At 34.8% G+C, this 21,537-nt stretch overlaps 1 protein-coding gene across 3 annotated transcripts in view; it reads left to right on the top strand.

Moving 5' to 3' along the window:
- Positions 1-21,537, top strand: part of FGF7 (fibroblast growth factor 7) — a 30,323-nt gene that overhangs the window by 7,017 nt on the left and 1,769 nt on the right. The gene's annotated exons all lie outside the window — the stretch shown is intronic.

The following is a 21,537-nucleotide window of genomic DNA, read 5'->3' as shown; positions in this document are numbered from 1 at the left end:
CCCCCCCCCCCCCCAGCTTTTTTTCCCCCCACTGTTTACAAATTCTGAAAGTATAAAAAATTCAGTATTGTATCACTAAGCATGTTATTGCTCCATCCTGAAGAAAATGTGCTGAAGTGGCCCTGACCTGAGACTCAAGGCTAATCTAAACTTTCAAGCAATTTACTTACAGACTTGGGGAAAATTCCTCAAACTCTCTGTGCCTCTTTGAAAAAGAATTATTCACCTCTGTGTAAAAAGCTTTAAAAATTAATAGTTAAAAAAAACTTCCAAACCTACCAAGAACTGTGTGTTAATGTTGTAGATAAATACTTTTATTAATTGACTAATAAATCAGTAACTAAAATAACTGAAGTCAATAGCTAGAGAGAAAAACACAGAGCTCAGATGAATCTTAAGGAAGTAATTTTCCATACAGGCAAACAGAATTTGGTAGAAAATTTAATTCCTTAGACAGTCAGTTTTGCAAAACAAAACCAAAATCCAGATATCTCCCTTCACAGCTTCCACCTTTCTGGACTGTTAGAGTATCTGAAAGTGATTTTTTTAGATTTCTAGGATCCCGGAGTACAAAGCAAAACTGGTTTTCCCCTCCACCTTTCTTAAACCTCAGGAAAGCAAGACATCCTAAAGGATATAATTATACTGTTCCACACCACAAGATGCATCAACTGGTAGTATATTTTGGAACACTTCCCTCATCAAAACAGAATAAGTTTAGGCAAATGAAGACTGTTGCTCTTCTTGGGTGGTACACTGCTTTCATTGCATAATTGACTGTCTATGACTATATTTGGCAACTGTATCTCAATTGTCTTTTTTGACTTTTGACTTTATTTTTAATTTTTAATTCTGGATATGAGCTGATGGAAAGGTCAAGTTAGCCTTCTGGTGTATGTGATTTAGAAAAATTATTAAGAAAAAGTTAACAGTGAAAATTCCTATGGCAATAACAATAGAGTAGAGGTTAACAATCATAGCACTGAACTCTCACACTTTAAAACTTTCATAACACATGACATCATTTATACAAATGGAAAAAATTCTTTGTAACAATTGGTGCTGAAAAGCTGGAAGTGGATATTCACAGATGTGGCCTACAACTACGTGAAAACACACCAAAAAAGCAATAAAAATACCAATGCAATCAATATGCTCTCCTGACTATTATTTAGCTTTTGAAACAAAGAACAAAATGAAGGTTAAATTATAATGGAATTTATTTTTTATGCTATTGACACTGCCTATAACATGAAACTAGCACCTGCACAGTTTATCAACAGAAGACCCCCAATATTATAAACAGGCTGAATCAGATGATCAGACAGGTAAATCCCAGTTAACACCAGCAAAGCTATGTCAAATTACTCCAAGTGAGCATTTGCTCTTTTTTAAAGTTAGAGCAGGAATCTGAAAATTCAAAACCAGGATGAATTAATTAAAAAAAAAAAAAAAATCTACATATTCTGTTAAAAACACCAAAATATTCCTCCAGTACACAATCTTCCAAAATTAAGCACAGTTGGCACGTTGATAGATCAATGCAAAACTATAAATGAAAACAGTGAAAATCTGACCATTTCATAGCATTTCTAACCACAATAACGTCAATAAGGAGTAACAAACAGCACTCCTCACCACCACTTCGATCAAAACATTTTTTGAATATCCCCGTTACCTGTGGGCTTTTTGAAGAAGTTTCCTAGTGTTAGTAAGGCATGTATGCTATTAAAGGTTGAAGTACCTTCCACTTTTGGTAAGCTGGCTTGCTTTCTTTGAAACGTGTTAATAGACACTGGGAGGTGCTACAGACTATGAAAAGAAGCTGCTCAGACTCGTCCTTGGCCATTTTGATACCTCAGAATTTTGATATTTGTCTAACTGAAGTTAATGTACTTCAAAACAGAAAAAAAAACCCCACTTGCTAAGAAGCAGCATATTTATTCATTAATAACCCATGCAAATTTTGTAAGTTTTTGTGATGACTTTAAATGTCAAGTGGGATTTGATATTTCAATCAGAAGTAACCGTTTACAGAAAAAAAAAAAAAAGTAAATAGACAACTTTATAATTGCTAGAGACAGGAATTATTATAGATGAACATACATATTATCTAGAGCTGAAGATATTAGAGGGGGGGAAAAAAAATAACCACAATCAACATCAAATTTTGTGCTGAAGTCCCAGAGCTGCTCAGGTGAGCCGGTGCCGTAGTTGTGTGGGCTATCTGAATGCACAGCTGTAAGCAATGTAGTGGCAAACCTGAAGTTTTAGATGCTTGTCAGGTGTGTGGAAATACTCCCTACAAGAGCTTTCTGGCTTCTTGCATAACACGCACACAAGATGGCATTATGATAATAGATTTGCCCTTTGAGTGGTCTGTGCGAACTTTAAGGGTAATAATGTTCAGGCTCTCTAGCTAGCCACTAAGCAGATAGATTTGGGACAAAAGATGGCTCTAGCTAAATCAAGGGAAGAAGGCAGCAGCGTGGGGAATGGCCTGGTCCCATCCAGTGCTTGTGTAGCCACTGCAGCAAAGCCCTTGTGAAAATAAGAATTGTACTCCCTGACATGAAACAGAAAGGATAACTGAATCCTAGAGAGTGCAGCCAGTACTGGTAGAATTGGAAAGTGCAACTTCCACCAGCAAAAGCAACTTCAATTCCACCACGCTAATTTATTTCCTTTGGAACAGCCTATGTAGCTTAGGGACTGCACATAACATGCATGATGAGGCAAAGAAATCCAAGCAGTTATTGAGTGCTTATTGGTGAGATTTTACATGGATTTAGGGAACTCACTATGTAAATCCAGCACATAATGATTCAAATAGCTAGGCTTGATTGTTAGGGCCACCTTGCAACTAAGAGACAGATTGCTGTGGGAAAGGCAAGTACAAGATCTTCCTCAGCAGTGGTCCTTTATGTTTGCTTATGTGGGGAAACTGCACTTGAGAAGCCATGAAGTTATCCCAGCCATATCACATTGCAATGGTACAGCAAAAAAAAATGTAATATTACCTTTACATAAGGACAAGGACAAATACCTGTGCCCAAAGTGAGATTCACCCCAGTTGAATTCCTCACCCAGTGCTGTTGCTTGTATTAGTTTAGCACCATCTTACCATGCCATAACAACATACAAAACCATATCTGCCATGTACTAAGCACATCTCTGACAACACAGAAGCTGCAAGCATGACAAATACTTAAATAGTACTCTGCCTACAAATGTTGTTACTAATCAAAACCTAACTTAGATACAATTTCAAGAGGCTATTTTCAAACTAACTGGAGACAAAAAGCCATTCTTCCAATTAAAGTAAGCTCCATCCTTCCAACTGCACCTCTTACATTTTTTACTGAGTGTGGAGATCATAGTCAATATTTCCAAGACTGAAAACCAAAACCAAATTAAAAGATACATAACCTCCAGGGTAAGCAAATTCCCCTTTAGAGCACTCTGAACCACCGTATACAAGTCAGAAAAAAGACACTTATACCTTATATCCAAATTATGATTTAAAAAATTCCCTTCATCCACTCAGAAAACAAATACTACCACCTACCTCATCAGGTAAGAGACAGCACAAGGAACATGGAGAGCCTCTTCCCTGATAGGAACCCTCCTTACTCATTGCTGGCCAGCTACAGGGGGCTGGCTGGGCCCTCCTTCCTCCCACTTACTAATGTAATCAACTACACAGGTGTTTGAAGCCTCTTTTTTACATCCTGCCACCCCTACAGTACCGGTACTATGTTTTAGAGCGTTCTGTCTGAGCACCTGTTTCAGCAGTCAGGAAGGAAGGAAGTTTCCTTATTGAGGCTGTAAAAGACAAACAGTCTAGTGTGTTTTCCTACCTTACTAACAGTGTAACAGCCATGTATTTGGGTGAATTGGTATTGGAGTCTGTAGTTAATATTTGTTAGTTCGAAGGAAACCAAATGTTACATTAATTTTGAGTAGCCTTAGGAGAGTCTGCTGTCCTAGGCCACTTTGTCCCTTTAAATGCCTCTTCAGCTGAGCAATGAAAATAATACAGCTATTAATAAAACCATTCTTTTAAATTAATGCATCGATTTCAATCAGAAAGTTCAAATTAGCAAACTGGTGCTCGGGCTACTTGATTATAAATACTAAACTACAATTAAAATGCCTTCATTTCTGACTGCATCTTTGTGTGAATTGGGGAAATTTGGTCTATATTACTGAACATAACTGTCATGCAACAAAATTAAAGGAAAAAAAAAGATTACTACATCTTTCTAGGAAACTATTACTACATCTTTCAAGAAAATCATGGTCTGATAATTTTCTTAGTGAAGTAATCCAGTGTTATTAATTTGAATTCATCTATTTTAATCTTATCCAATCAGATTATTTAAGAGGACGTGATGAGTTCCAATGGCTATATCATTTAAGCAGAAAATGATCTAATGATAGAAAGTTTATTTATCATTAGTATTGTGAGAAATTATTGAAGAAATTATTCAGAACTGTTTAACATTTGGAATGTAATAAACACCCATCTTTGCCAAAATGAGACTAAATACGGATCCCACTTTTTCTTCTTATATAACAAAATATGTCATAAACATGAGTAGGTATTCTATACATTGTCCTTTTCAGCTAGGATCTGTAGACATCCCAAAGACAATTTTCTGAAAGTGCTAATGAGCACTCAAGGGACATTTCAAATTACATTTCAGAAAGCAATACTTAAGCCTAAACCCCATAGCATATATGTGGTACTTACAATTCTAAATCACTTCACATGATATTTTAAAAAATGTGCAAGTAGCCACCATTATGCAACTGTGTGAGATAAAATAAATAACAGAACCCATATTTCCCTTCTCCTAACAATTTGTAAGTCATCATCTTGTATCCATAAGATACACATTTTTTTTTCCTGCTAGGACTAAATTAAAATGTATGACTGCCATTACAAATATCTCTTTTCCCTTTCTCCCTCTTCACATTACCTGTTTGCTTTTTTCTCTCTGCGCTACCATTTTGTCTGGGGTATCCTTATCAATACGTGACAAAATTTAACGAACATTAGTTTTATACAAATTGTACATGAAAGTAATCATGCTTCTTTCCCCAAACAATTAACTACATGAATTCCAAAACTAGAATGCAGGTGACCACCCCTTTGAGGTGATGCAGGAAAATGCAGGATATTTCTGCCTGTATACAGCACGGTAACTATTGAAGATTTTGGGTTGCAACTTATTATATTGTCTTCTAGTTGATAGTTCAACAATGCAGTTATGGGTACTTTCAATTGAACTCAGCTTAGCAAAGTAGAATTGCTAGTTGCAGCTCCTGTTTCATGAGTTCACCCTTTTCTGACTCCAGACCCAACACAGTGGAATGTTTTTTTTTCTTTGTTTTCCTCTTAAGAGCTATCTGGCAGCTACATCCCAAACTAGCCTCTGTTAGTGGATCCCTAAAGAATTACATATACTTCATCTACTGTAATCACATGTGCTGCAATTTACCTCACAGGTGGTATTGTACAAAAGAGTCCGATTTGCACCGTCACACTATGCCATATTTATTTCATTAACATAGATTTCTACATGAAAAAAAAAATGTTTATTTCTCTGTGTGCATGGTATTTGATTGAAATACATTCTCAGCCTCACAGAGATGTAATCAACATGAGAAAGTATTTCTTGAGAAGTACAGCATTATCTCTCTTTTCAACATACAGTCAAAATATGGCTGTTCTACTCATATTGACTTACTGATGAACTATAGAGAATTACCATTAATAGTCTGAATAGTCGCTGTTGAAAGTAAAAAATATTGCACAGCTGTGGAGGAGTTAAGTTACTGACTAGTGGAAAAGCTATCTAACCCTGTGATTCATTAGGAAAAGTTTGCTCAAGAGCTGAAAGACCCATATTAGGAAAGAGACAAATATATGCCACTTGTAAAAGCCTGGCTCTACAGAAATCAGTAAGTCTTGTTACGGGCGCCTATCAATGGCCTAAGGAGTTAATTAAAAAAGATGCCAAATAATAACTATGGCTTCTGCAAATCCATGTGCTTTTGTTTTAAGATATGGTTTCATAACATTGGCAATACAGACTAGACACAAAGAAAAACAAAATTCTCTTTCCACCATTAATCTCTTCCTGACTTCCAAGTCAGGATGACTTATCTATACCTTACCAACATCTACCTAGGAGTAATGTTGCTATCTCTATTTATTCTACTCAAGACATGAGCTTAAGTGTGCAATACACCAGAATATACCCAATTTAGGATATTCAACTCGAAAAATAGTTAACTATTACTTGTCAAATATATGTGCAAATTTATATTTCTGTATGAAAGATATAAATGCAAGTTTATTCCAAGTTTTTTTGAGCTCTATTAAAACCACAGATCAATTTTTCTATACTGAATAAAAAGTGATTGCATTATTTATCCTACATATATATTTAATAGTAGAAATATAATCTGTTTTCGTAATTTTTTTTTCTACCATATAACATTTGCATTCACACACGAATCAAGAACACATTGATAGTCATGGAGGAATTAAGGTGGCAAAAAAGGAGCAAGTTAAGAACAGCAGAAGCACTTTTGGTTTTTGTTTTGTGTGGTAAAAAACAACCATCTTCTCAGTCAACTTTGGTACTTTTTCTCCAGCTCCTTGCTGCCATACAGCTGAAGTCACAAATATTTTACACAAAAAAATAAGAGGTTTCTTTGCTTGAAATAGTCATAATTGTTTCAGTCAGAGCAAAATGCATAGCTAATTCTGTACCAAACCTTCTTACCTATTTTATAACATACCACTACAGGTACAGCCAAGTTCTCTGCTGTTGTAACTTCATGGTCTTCAAGGCAGTTCTAAAATTTCCTGCTGAGTTCAATGTTAGACAGTAACTTTTCTCTGACTTTAATGTTACAAACACCAGGCGAGAACAGTACCATAAGGAGCAGAAATGATCGTGAACACAATGCAGAATCAAAAAAGGCCTGCAAACTGATTCTGCCAATCCCAAAATTATAAAAGCTTAATGCAAATCCCCCACAAAATAAAAATGTAAGAACTGCAAACCCTTTATTTGCACATGCAGATTCTGCTACCCAGCCCCTAGTCTAGTATTAAAAACCCACTAAACTTTATCCGAGTCCTCTAGTTCTATGAACCTATGGAAGAAATCTCTACCATGTTACTCTGCTTTCTTACAGAGGACAAATATTCCCTTCTTGAGCAAGGTCCTAGTTTAAGCCCATTAGCTGAAATGCATGTTTTCAAACATCTACAAATCACAGACAAGCTGTTTTCCAGGTTTTTAAGGGGTTCATATATTCTGCTACAGATTGCTTATGTATTACTTCTATGGCGCTCATCAAAACTTCATGACACCATTACATATAAAAGCAAAACAAGAATTACGTGAATTGTAGCAGAAAAATTGAAAAATGAATTATTCCCAAAGGCCCCTATCTGAAGCTGTTATCAAATGCTTCAGTGGAATGAAATCTTCCATTTGTCTCAAGATCAAGAAAGAAAGGATGTCTTTATGCTTATGTCAGTGCACTGCGCTGTAGTCTATCAAACAGGTTGTTCGATTATTGTCAGAGATGGAAATTTGGAATTCTGCCAATATAATAATACAGCTGCCAGGATGGAGCTGAATTTAAGATATTAAATCCTTTAACAGACTGGTCACAGATAACTTTGTAATAAACAGTCACTATATAGTGCTATAGTAGTACCCGTGTGCTCTGAGAGCCAACAAAACTAACTACTGCAGTTTACAGGCACAGGAGAGCTTCATCCTTCCCTATGCAGTCCAGGACTGCAAGAAACTTCCCTTAGTTGGTAAAGAAAGTGAAGTCGTTTCTATCACATTTTAAATACTTTCTTCTGGTTAACTGAGAGGTGACTCATGGCATACTGATTTTACTAAAGTTTTTTAATTTAACTTAATTTTTAGGGCAATTTCTGCCAAAATGTTTAAAGAATCTTTAGTTGATCTATGTCACTAAGGGCAAGTTTTTTAAGAACGTTTCGGTACCTAAAGGTGGAGTTAAGCAACATTAAAAAAAGCTTCCTTTTAAACTAGCCTGCAGGTGGGGTTACTGGTGATAATGCAAAGAAACAGGAGCTAACAACCCAAGGCAGCTTTCTGACTTCATATTTTCCCTTTTATATGTCCACTTTATATATGTTTGGCTGATCTAAACAATGATAATTTAATTGAAATAAACATAACTGCACTGATTTACACAAGGAGATATAAAAATCAGAACAAAAGCAATGGCAAACTGGGTTGTGTACAAACCAATAACATAAGTGTGTTAAATAAAAAAGTTTAAAGAAACTTCTAATATAATTTGGCCGATCCTATGCTCTGTTAACTGTTCAGTACTGTTATCTTTATTCCATGACTTTTTACATCTTAGCTATGACTGATAACTTCTCTTCAGAAGATAACATCATACTATTCTATCACAAAACACTGGAATGTGTGCAGCCCTTAGTTCTAGAGTCAGTTCTAGAGTCCTTCTTTCTGCTTTTAGGGCACAAGTAGCTTTCACTAAAAAGCTAGGACACTATTTCTAGCTAACACTTAAGAAAAGCAAAGCACAGAAAGGCTCGGACTCCAGAAGATATTTACATGACACGAGTTGCAACAGTTTTTTCACTGTCTTCCTGATATTATGAACACGGGCAAAACAAAGTGTGTGCATGGATATTTGTGTCATCAAACTCAAAATCGTTAACACCTGATTTCCTCTACATCCTAGTGTTTAAAGGCAAAACTGACACCCCACCCCACCCCCGATTTTCAAACTGGATAATTCAGCCAAATTTAAAAAGGCAGATTAAAAATCACACAAATAAATACAAAATAAAATAGAAATTTGGCTACAGATTCCATAGTATATTTGCTCTGGTTATTACCAACTGGTTCTAAATCAGAGGAATAATTCTCTCCAATGGTGCTGATACTGCTGTTTTTCCTCAGTTTTGATATGGAATTGTAAAGCTAGAGGACAACTAAAGATTAACTGTATGACTGTAACACATTTATAAATATCTGCTCATGTAAATGAAGAGAGAGGTTTCAGAGTGCTACCTGTGTGTAACGGCAAATATTCTGTTGATTTCCCTAAAGTCAGGCTTTCATCTTAGGTAAACTTTTTAGACTGGTAAAACCAGTGTGTAACTAGAAGTAACTTAATGACATTAGGCAAAATTTAGACAAGGAATTATTAAGCTATTTGAAAAAAAAAAAAAAGATTGTTGGACAATTGACACATTTTGATCAATATAATGAGCAAGGCAGGAGCAACATCAGGTACAAAAATCCTGATTTATTTATCAGAATTATTAGATTGTTTTTTAATTTGAGGGGTTTTAATTTTTCTCCTTCTATTAGTTTATTTTTCAGTGTTTGGTCTAATATAGATTTTGAAAGTTCAACTAAATCTAAATTATTTGTCAGTAGGAAACCAGAACAATTTGAGAGACCATATCATAAATATATGTCCAGTAGTGTTTTGAGGGCAGAAAGAGTGAGCTGGATGGTTTCTATCAATTCCCACTCTGTGGTGCAGCAAGGGGTTAGTATGATTTTCTTAACAGCTTCTTGCATTTTGTACCTTGAAAGGAATTACGTACTGCCTGCTTGTGTTCTCATAGAAGAAATTGATATATTTAGATGGCACAGGAGCCAGACAAGTAGCAGACCTGATCTGGAAATCCAACTAAAATGTATTCAAGTTGGGTAGTGCTTGCCCTACATTTTACATAACTACTTAAGAGTGGGAAAAGATGTCTATCTCTTGCAATAGGGATTCCAGTGTTTATGAATGAAATGCTCTGTGTAAAGAAAAATTTTACTGTCCAAAATTTCAAACCATTTCAAACTATTTGCTCCTATGCCAGAGGCCCCTAAGTATATATTCAAGCTCTGGAATACTGCAGCCACCTTCTTTCCTATGCATCCACTTCTGAATTTTACTTACTTTACATAATTCAATTAGCTACATCTGGGAACACTGTCACTATTAAAAACACATTTTACTTTACATATAAACTGATCATGCAGTTTTCAGCACCTAGAACGTCATTAGGATCATCCTGTGAGCATGTAATAATAGCTTTTAGTAATGTTTGTCAACAATATATAATTGTAAATTTTCCTGAAAGAACAAGAAGTCAGTTCTTAGATTCAGTTTGTCCCCAGAATATGGCTCTGCTGTTCCTTCTGTCAAGCTTTCTTCTGGGACCAGAAAAGCCACCACAGGAACAGCTGGAGACAGTAAAATATGAAGAACAAACAAGCTAGACCTTGAGGGTGAAGGAATACTTCGTATAAAAAAGAACAGGTTCTCTCTTAGATGTATTTTTGCCCCGTGTAACTGAGTAAGCCCAGTGCCATGTTATATTTATACCATCTTCACAACTGCCTACAGCCAGTTTATACAGGTGATAACCCATAACAGCACATGAAATGCACCTGACATTGAAGTTCTTCAGAAAATGATTCAGACAATGAATCATTTCATTTTTTTAAACACAGAAAAGGTATGTAAATATGCACTCCTGTTTTCCTTAGAAAAACAGGAGAAAAAGTCTTCCATAGAACTGACACGACTAATTTTATGTCAACTATGATCACTAATCCTGCCTAGGAAAGGGGGAAGAAAATTTAATCAGCAATGATGCTGGGGCAAGACATCAAAACATCAGCTCTTCACTAGACGAAAACACAAAATAGCATAGTAACAAATATTAAAAAAAAATGATGTATTTAGACTTTTGCATTACAGAAGAATTTGGAGAGACAGGAGGCTCTCGTTCTATGTAGAATCTTCCAAGTTTCAGATAATCAAATTAGCTACAAGCACTAAAACTCTCAATTTGAGATTTTTTGCACCACTAAATGGTTGTTTCTCGTTTTGTTGTGAAAAGGTTAATTAGCAGCATTTTATGCTAGATTCTAAAAGCCCGCAAAGCTTGAAAAGATCATTTATTCTAGTGAAATTGGCACAAAAGATTTAAATACTAGAAATAACCTTCATCTGAGCTGTAGAGAAAGTATTTGTTCTACAAGTTTGGCTCTAAATCATTAGTTTTCTTACTGCTTGGAAACAATTTTGTAATCAGTCATTCCACCCTTTTTTTTTTTCCCCCATTTTGAATACCAGTAAAGTATTAATGCTGTAATAATAGAGTACTTCTTCAGATTGAGGATTAAGACTTAGATTTTACATGACACTATTAATTCTAAAAAATAATATTATTTTTCATTATAAACATATGTTTAGCTCCAAGGTAATTTTTATTGGGGGGAAATGTAGTTTCCTACAAAAATGAGAAATTACTATGTGCTGTACAAGAGGCTGATCAAGAAAATATTTATATGAAATGCACAGTGCAGATCAGCAAAGTGAAGGGTTCTAATAAGTTTAATGAGAAATTCTCAAGTGAATGACTGCCTGGGGCAGCATGTTATTGAGTCATTACTATACACTGGTATTCACAAGTCAGAGCTCTAAATTGAAAAGTTCCATAGTTTTACAGTCTACTTCAGTGAAAAATGTCACACCCTTTTGGTTTTGATGACCAAATCAAGAGAAATACTGGAAAGCTAGTGGTCCAAAGTGCTAATGTTCTAGAGATACAGACAGAAGGAGAGAAGGCAATTTACAGTCAGAATATTCTAGAGCAATTCTTATTACGCTACCATTTTCAATTAAGAATGAAGCATTTGATCTACAAAGCTATCTAACCCACAAACATTAGCAGAGTTAATACAAAAATGAGGCCAAACAGGTTATACAATAAGGAAAAATACTCAGAAATTCTAAGCTATTTCTCTTCAGCAATAATTCATTGTAATATGGTCACTGAAATCCTCGCTACAGTAGTTAGTGGAGGTAAGATTTACTGACCGTTGTAAACTGATGAGCACTGCTTGACATTTATTCACTTTGAAAAATAACTAGAAAAGGTATTATGGCTTTTCACATTTCCCACTGCAGACGTAATGTGGTAAGTTTGTAAGTAAAAAGAAAGGTGTATTTCTTAAACATCAATCTGGAAGTTCAAACCAGACTCTTCCTTCCACGGTACGGTACTGGTAACACACATTCAGAAGGCCAGATTATACATTTGATGATGCACACGAAATTATAAATACTTTGAACAATGCAGATTTAAGAGTGGAACTCTGCTTACTCCTTCCTTTTCTGTCATAAGCACCCACAAGTCCAAGTACACATGCATGGAACAGGTCTTGTAAGTAAAATAAGAACATTTCTAAACAGCCATTTTAGTTACCTGTTGTATTGTCTCACTTCCATTTGGTTCATCTTGCTTTTTTCATACTATCTTCCCAGAGTTATCAAGTTAGTAGTTTCTTCCAGAAACCTTGGCATGGCTCAGATTCCATAACTAAAATATTTGTCAATTGTTGAATACCATGAAAACAATGGTTTGTGATAAAGTTGTTCTATCTAGCAGCAATCCATGTATTAATCAGTTTGTAGGACTGGCAAACAGTGGAGAAATTGATGGATAATGTAATGACAAGTAAGGAATCTTTACAATGACCAATAAATGAAAATCCACCAAAGTATAAAAAATACTTTGATGGACTTCTGTTAACGATTATTTGATTTTTTTTTTAAATACAGTATGCCTGCAGGTTTTGTGCCCAATGAATTGCAAAAAAGGTAATTAAACCTCAGTTACTTATGCTTAATCAAACAGATTCTGTACACGGACTAAATCTTATATGCAAATTCTACTACTTGAGGATGCTTGAACAATAATATGCTGCATCGAGTCCTCAAGGAATATCTCTCTATCGTTAATCATGTTTCCACAGACAACTACAATTCCTCCTGCTTCGAAATTACACGAGACAAAACCAGGAGTTTTTAGTGCTTTGAATACTTGTCTGTAATATCCAGATGTCTGGCATCTCACTGAAGAAGTAGCTTCAACTGTTCTACTGAAAATCCTTGATAGATTCATTGTTTATGTGCAGATCATTTTTTACAGTCGTATCTAGAGTGCTTCAGATAGTTTACACACACACACAGAGAGCAAATGCACTCATGGATATTGCACAAAGCCTCTAAATAAAAGCTTTTTTAGCCTTTTGTATTGGACCATGCCCCAAATAACATATTTTATATGTGTTTATGCCATAAATCCAAATTCTGAGTATCACAAGGAGAATCAAATATATGAGAGTTAAAAAAAGAAAGTGATAGTGAATGTAGGTCCCAGCTTGTCTTCTGTTACCTTAATTAATTACTAAATTCATATTCATAGACAGAAAATTCTTGGGGTGCAGACAATCTCATCTCTGCTCTGAAAACCATTATAACATACACCGTATATCTATTTCTATTTACAAAGCTTATGAACATAAGTTCTATGAAGTACCATCTGCGAAACTCACTCTCTTACTAAGGAAAGTACAAAATACAAATGCAGATTCTACTTTCTATCAATTGTAATTTAAGAACAGGAATGGTAAAAAAAAAATAAATCATATTACAATGTCTCTTAATTTAACTACCTGTATGTGCAGTGATTTTTTTTACTATTAGATTTTATATTTGAAAGAGAATGAGCACACAAATTGCTCCACCTAAAAATGTACTTTAAGATGCATCCATTTAAACATATTATTAAGTATCAAAATAAGAACCAATTCACAATATACACACTATTCTTTTAAAAAGAGATAGAAAGGGGTAATGTTTCCTGAAACCAGTGACTTACAAAACCATCCAATGAAAGTATTCATTTACTTTCAGAAAACAAATACTGATAGACTCCTCTGGAAAACCACTTCAAGTGCAATAAGCCAGCTAATGAATGTGTTTACTGTGCTGGCTCACCAAATGCACACATGCACTAACACCACCATGAAAGTTTTCCAAAATACTGTATGACTGACCACTGTGATTTGTATTTTCTTGCTTTAAGAGGCACAAACATTAACTTATTAAAACACAGAACAAAAGAACAAATTACATTAAATACCATTAAACACTGTCTTGTAAGCAATGACGAGAGCATTTTTCTTGGCTTGGAATCATCTGCAAAGGTCACTTGAATTCATAAATATGTGCTCCAAATTTAATTAATTAGAAACACAAGTCAGTGAAATTTAGAGCTTGCCTTTTTTTTTTTTTGACTTATTCTCCATCCAAGTATTTACTGCCCCCTCTTTCCCTGTTTGAGTTTCCACATACTTTATCCTCAGACAATTCTGCCTAGGAAAGGGTGTTTCCAAACAAGACTCCTCAGAAGTGCTTAACTGTCAGTGCCAGCCTCCTTACCCCTAAAAATCAGCAAGACTGTTTTTTTTCAATTTCAGTGCACAGCGAGGCCACAAGAAATAAAGTGCTGCAAATACCACACAAAATTTGGTCTGGTAAAGCATTTAGAATATTTTAAAAATCAGCATTAGCAGTGTTATCTATTAGCTATTTTTAAAAAAAAAAGAAATAATAAGAATATAAAATAACAAACTAGCTTGTGGACATCTGCTTTTGCTTTTCTTTCCTTAAAAACCATACTTCTCTTCTTCTTCCCTTCTTTCCAGCATTTAGAAGACTACAGAGGTGGTCTTAGGAGTTTCCTTCTTACTCTTAAACATTTTCTCGTAACATATGTACCTGACAGAAAAATACTGGGATGAAATTGCTGTCACCTTGCTGAAAAATGGAAAGGATACCAAAATTTCTCTTTGAATTAATGTCTACGGAAACACTGATACTAAAAAATTGAGAAGCAGTGACCGGAAACGTTATGTAATAGAAATTGAGGGATATCAGCAACATATGAAACATTTGGAAAACTAGCCAGCTGATGAGGGACTGAGCAAAATGTGTACTTTAAAACCTCTTCCAAAATCTTCCCACACAATCTTATTACCCAACGCACTGGGGTAGTTCCCTAGTGTGTGAGAAGATATCTAGCTTGGTGGTTTTGCTCTCTTCCAAAGACTCACTGGACAGGTTGTTACCACCTGCTGGACCTGCAGTAATGGGCTGCACTTACTGCTTTCCTTACAGCTCTCAGAAGGAAGAACTGCGATTGCTCTTTCAGCCTCTTGGCTGCAAAATGATTAAAGACAAAATGCTCCAATTTTGCTAAACCACAAGGCTCTCACTACTTTGTTATAGATAGGATATTGTTGTTTGAGGATATTACGGACAAACTTAAAGAAACTCTGCCTATTCAGCTATGGCTGCATACAGAAATAAGTTTAATATAATAGATTGTGTAGCAATAAAAGCAAAGATTTGTTAAAACAAATAAAATGTCACAGTATTATTGTGTTGTAAAAGCAAAAAAAGTTTAACAAATAAAAAGAAGACTAAAATGTTAGTGTGAAAATATTAATTAAATCAAAAAAGATACTTAATATCAGGTGATTAAAACCAAAATTCTCAAACACCACTTGCCAGGAAAGAATTACCTCACGGAAGAATGCTCAGGTTTGTATCAATGATGCAGCTAAATACGAATTTTTCTACATAAATTTCCAGCCTGATGTACTGTCCTGTCTTCCAGGCCACAGTCATGGAGTAAGTCCCAACACAGAAGTGTCTACTTGTAAAGTACTGAGCAACTGTCATTCTAGACCAGAATGCCAGGAAATTCACCTCATTCATCATGCAAATTGTCTCAAAAAAAGGATATACATTTCATTCGCTAAAACTGTTGTGTCAACCTCAAGGGTTGTTTTGTTTTGTTGTTTTTGTTTTTTCTACTGGATTTTATATCAACTGTCTGTTATTGAATTTGCACCAAGTGGTTAAAAAACCCTGCTGCCAGCATCCACAGTCATCTTCTAAAAAGAAACTATAGCTCATCTCAGTTGAGTGTCTTTTACGTACACCAGACAGAATTTCAGATCTGTAGTAACTTCATTCGCTACAGGAATTTTAAGCTACATTTGATACACTGACCATGGAACCATGTAAAATTGTTTGGAATTTCATGCTGATTTTATAGAAATTACAGTTGTTTTCAATTTTGTATGCCCATTTTCAGGATTTTTTTTCTCTTTCTGGCTTTAATTGGATTTCTTTCCTGGTTAATTTGTGGTATAGTCCAGTCTTCTCTATAACCTGTTCTGAACTTTTATGTGGATGCTTTAGATGAAGTAACTGAAAAACATAGTTTACATTTTTCACTTTTAAACCAAGGATATTCAAGACCTTACTGAAGCTTGGCCTTCTGAACTTATCATCAGCATCTTACCAATTTAAGCATGTCTTTAAAGTCATTTTGGTTATTAGAGTATTAAGAGTATTTCAAAGAAACAACCTACAAATAAGAAATTTCTCTTTCCCATCCCAGCTTGGTGACTTTTTCCTTTTCAGGATTATCAATTGAAAGTATTAGAACCGTCTACTTCAAACCAAAACACGTAACAATGAGTCTGCTAACAGAAGACAAGGAATGATATATTATTAGACTGGGGAGAAGAGGTTTTCCTTAGTAGGATTTCTGACTGTAGTCAGAAATTTTAGTTCTTCATAATTTATATCTGAAGTATCTGGTGCTACATAAACTAACGCTTAAAAACTGGCACAGACAAATCTCACATGTGTGCCTGTTCAGCATTTTTCTCTATTTCTGTGTGGTTTTTTTTCTGAAAAGATTTTTGCTTACTATACGTCTCCTGCTTCACTGAAGGAACTACCTCAGGGATAAAATCCTGGCTCTGCTGAGTTAGCTGAAATCTTACTATTCACTTTCATGATGACAGCATTTTTGCCCTTATGTATAAAATGGCCTACAAAACATATTAGGTTTACATTTATTATCATTTTTCTACGGATATAGCGATTTACCTCCTTCCAGTGAATCAGCTAACAAGACTTAGCATGAACACTGAAGCTCAGCTACACTTAGGTTCACAGTAGAAGAGGTATGATACTAATACATTTTAATTCAGTTCATCTCTTAAAGGCAGTCAAAAATGGTATGCTAGAAAAGACACCCTTTAGCTTTGGTGAGTTTTGCTTAACTCAGTTTACCATCCTTGTAAAGCTTATATTGTAAAGCCAATTTTTAGAGTATACTACTGGTTTATTGTTGATTTTAATACCATCAATTACTCTGAATCAAAGCTCTTCCTACATTTATAGAAAAATTAGATTATTGGGTTACTTTTCAATACACCAAATGATGTTCCTGGCTAGTCTTATTAAATACACTGCAATGATGCAGAATTTCAAAACGAAAGAGATGAGAGAAATGAAGATAACTAAAAAAAACACATTCACAGACTTGGCTGAATGTAAGAGTAACAACTGTATAACAGACCATATACACCAAGAGCACAAAGATAACCATATCATCTGAGATCCAAATTTAATTTAGCCCTACATCCTGTCAGCAAGAGTTGCAAGTACCAGATGATTTCAGAAAGTATAGAAGAAACAGGAAATATATTCAGTTGGCCAAAATTCTGGTTGAACAGTTTTATTACCTCTTGACGCCTACTGATGGAGTAGGTTCCTATCTGCAGCAACACATCCTTGTGTCTATTTACCATTATGTAATTTCTCTTAGAGTGACTGAGTACCAGAAACACATACAAAATAAAGACAGACCAACATGACTATAGTGCCATATAGTGTTAATATACTGTGGTATCCTTACTATTTTAATAGATACTGAAAGGAAATGAAACAAGAGGGAAAAATACAATTTATCTCCTCTATTTTATGGATTTATTATTTTATTCCTTGGTATATCCTTTAGGAATTTCCTGCTTTGGTTCTATAATTATGATATAATGTAAAATCTCATTTTTATATTTAAATATGTTATAAAATTATAATTGGAAAAGAAAGTGATTTTCATTATCCACATGTGTCTCTAACTTCACAGTCTGTGTCGAGTGTTTATATATCAAGATGACTATTTAAAAAAATAGAAAAGTAGTTTAGATGTTTCCACAGTGAGATTTTATTATTTATAAGTGTTAAAGAGCCCATTAACTAGTTAATCAAAGAACTTGTGATTTAAGAATGATGCAGCACATAGCAGGTGTGCAGAAAAAAGCCGGTCACCTTATAAATCTTCTATGTTCAGAAGCACCTTGTAAAACAGTTAAAGTACCGAACTCTCTGCTTGCATTAAATTGAGTATTACTCAAAAATAATTCTTCCTGGTGTGAGAGAGACCTCTGATATTGGACACTAAATTGAAGTATGTGACACACTGCAATGCTGACACTGATAAAGAGATAAACTTCCAGTGTATGACTTCTCAACCTTCAGTCTCTCTCCATAGCTTCTGTACATAAAGGAAGAAATTTTAACTTCATGTATGCACATGACATTTTGTAATTAACAAAACGAGTGAGGTCTATACAAAAGACTACATACTGAAAGATGGTAAATGAAATTCTCATCTGAAGTTAACTATCACTATTCTAATTACATGTTTAATTCTTACTTTTCCCAGTTTGCTAGAAATCATGTTTCCATTTCCTATATAATCTATGTAAAGAAAAAAATACGCAATTAATTTTAGCAATACTACATTTCTGAAATGAACAGAAGAATTACTGAGGCACATCTTCTAGAAGAAAAGGGAGCTTACAGTATGCTGTCTTATTGCTTAAGGAACATGTGTCATACACCTTAAAATGGAGGGAGAAGCTCGGTGATGAATCCCTTGCACATCAAATAGAAAACTGCATGTGAACTGCTGCATCAGAGACCTAAACCACATAGATGCTTTGCTGATAAGGGAAAAATTCATGCTTTGTTCCTCCTTCAGGACTACATGAAGACACATCAGAACAGACAAGACATGATCTAGAACAGGGAACTGAAAATGAGCACGTGTGGTTTATGACAGGCCATTTAATTCTGAGATAGACAGGTTCTCAACAAAGAATCAAGAATATACAAGCCTTATTTCCACTGAATTCTCTATGGTCTTTTTTCTTTCTTTTTAACATTGTTAATATTACATTTTTAATGCGACATAGTTGTTGGGGAGTTCGTGTGTTGTTCCCTCACTAAACTTTATGGAGAGATGCACAGACACAGTATCTTTAGAAAAATGCCATTCAAAGTCCTAAAACATTCTTTGGGTTTTATATCACCTCTGAGTCAGGGTGTCAAATTTTATTTATGAGAGCTAGCCCTAATTCTGGAGGTACTTATTGCCTTAAAATTGTGAAAAGTAGAAAATACAGCAACTAGTACTGAATGTGCATAACAATTTATGAATCTCAAATTATCTGTCTTTAATTAAAATGCATTGCTTTTTATGCACAATGGGATTTTAACAAATAAGAGGAAAAGCCATGTAAAGATCTGAACACAATAAATCTATCACATGTAGTGCCTTTGTAAATTATAAGCAGACTATAACTTTGATAGGTAACATTTTATTTTGCCATTCAGATTTGCTATACAGGAGGCTTATAAAATGTTTTGACACCCCTAATTTCAATCCTATACCAAATTCTGTAAGGGTAGTGTAAAGTTCCCACATGAAAGACATTTATGTCTTAACTGAGAATAAAGCAGAAAAACAAGTGCCCAAACCCAAAATAAAATAATTCCTACAAGTTGGTATGAATGACACCATCTACTCCAGGAAAAGGAAAAAAAAAAAAAAAACAAAAAACCAAACCCAGGCTACAAAATAATCTAAAAATTCTATTAATAATATCGTCTTGTACAAAAGCTTTTGGCATTTCCTTTTTAAAAGTAGTAGTATTTCTTACTACTGTAACTTCAGCCAACATAAGCTTACTCAAGGAAATCTCAATTCCTACTAGCATGATTTGTTTTAAAAAGTCATTTTGAATCTTACATTTTTTAAATTCTGTATAAATAGAAAACTCAAACATAGATTTTTTAAAAAACCCTTTCCTTAAGTTAATGGCCAGCACAAGCAGAGGAACAAATGGATATAAGCTGTCGCTGAAAAAATGCAGATTGCAAATTACTACAGAGACTCTAGCCATTAAAATAAATCAAACTCTGGAACAGCCTTCGGCAGAAACACTGGGGGCAAAGAAATAACAACTCTAATTTCGTATTGGCAAAGTTTATGAAAAGAGAATTATCTGATGCAATTCCCAGGCTAGCAGAGCACTGGACTTGATGACCCAGAGATCCCTTCCCCTGCTATGTTCTTTGTTTGGCGAGATGCAGATGTTCATCTGTTTTTCAGCCTCACTGTGGTTTTTCTAAAGTGAAATTTAAATGAAAGTTAATATAATTTTTGTAAGTTAGAAATTACCCTTTGTAAGAATTGTTACTAGGCCTGCAGCAGTGGAACTTGTCAAAGAACTCTAAAAGCTTTACCAAAAGTTGGCTTAGCATTATAGAGAAATAGAGAAATATGTGTGCAGAGACGAACACCCAGCAGGGCACACACCATGAGAAGAGGTAGCTACTAGGGAAAATAGGAAGAAAAAAGTAAGCAGTGCAGGCTAGGACTGATGTATCAGTAATATCAAGGAAAAAAGCAAAACAGAACAGTAAAGAAAGCAAAGGACATCAGGATAGGAAAAAAAAAAAAAAAAAAAGGATGGGGAGGAAAAATATAATAGATATTTAATGCCTTTCTAAACTAATTAATGAAAAATTAATATCATGTGTGGTGGATGTGAAGAGTCAATACAAACTTGAAAGAGGAAAAAAAGGAAATATTTTGTTCAAGAGGAAGGTCATCTTTCAGGTGACATATAACATAAGCCTCTCTCCCCCCTCCCTCACTTGTCTCCCCCATGCTTAGCTATTGGAATTTGCCTAGAGTTGGCTGGCCTTGAAAGACCCCATTTTGGAGAATGAGTCACAGTACAGAAGCTACTGCACACAGTCTGTAGAATGTCTATGGCAGAAAACGGCTCAAACTCAGAAGTATAACTCTCAACTATTCCTTAAAACAACAATAATAATATTTAAGCTTGAACCTGGTGTTCTGAACGTGCACTATCTTCCTGCCTTTGCTCAGTTGCAGCTTTTTAAGTTAACACAAGAAAATTTTTTATGTTGCAGGTCACTTAAATGTATCACAGTGACGACAGAAAGCTATTGCAAATATACATCAGCAAGATGAAAATGAAGTAATTTATAGAAGACAATTCTAAATGTTTTCTGGTTTTGAATAAATAAGTTCTCAGAGCAGCTTTTAATGATTTTCAAATACACGTATCTTCACAGCTCTGATCAGTCATAAAAGCATACAAAGGTCAAGCAAATACTTTATCTTATTTAAGACACTATGGTCTGTTTTCTATCACTTGCAAGTCCTAAGGTTTACACTCTTTCAAGGAGATGATACTGCTACACAAGTCTTCAAAATAAAGGCTTTACACAAATTCTGTGAACCTTGATAGCTGTGTATATAACGCATCCAAATGAAACCCTGAGCCTGGTAAATTCTAAGATAGGCTGATTCTTTGAAAATAGAAGAATTACTTATACTAACTGCAACTTCAGTATGTGCTTAAATATTATCATCATACAATT

The sequence above is a fragment of the Athene cunicularia genome, assembly GCF_003259725.1.
Source record: "Athene cunicularia isolate RWA chromosome 10 unlocalized genomic scaffold, athCun1 chr10_part1, whole genome shotgun sequence".
In the NCBI taxonomy this organism is placed as follows: Eukaryota; Metazoa; Chordata; class Aves; order Strigiformes; family Strigidae; genus Athene; species Athene cunicularia.
This window is presented reverse-complemented; position numbering and strand designations above follow the sequence as displayed.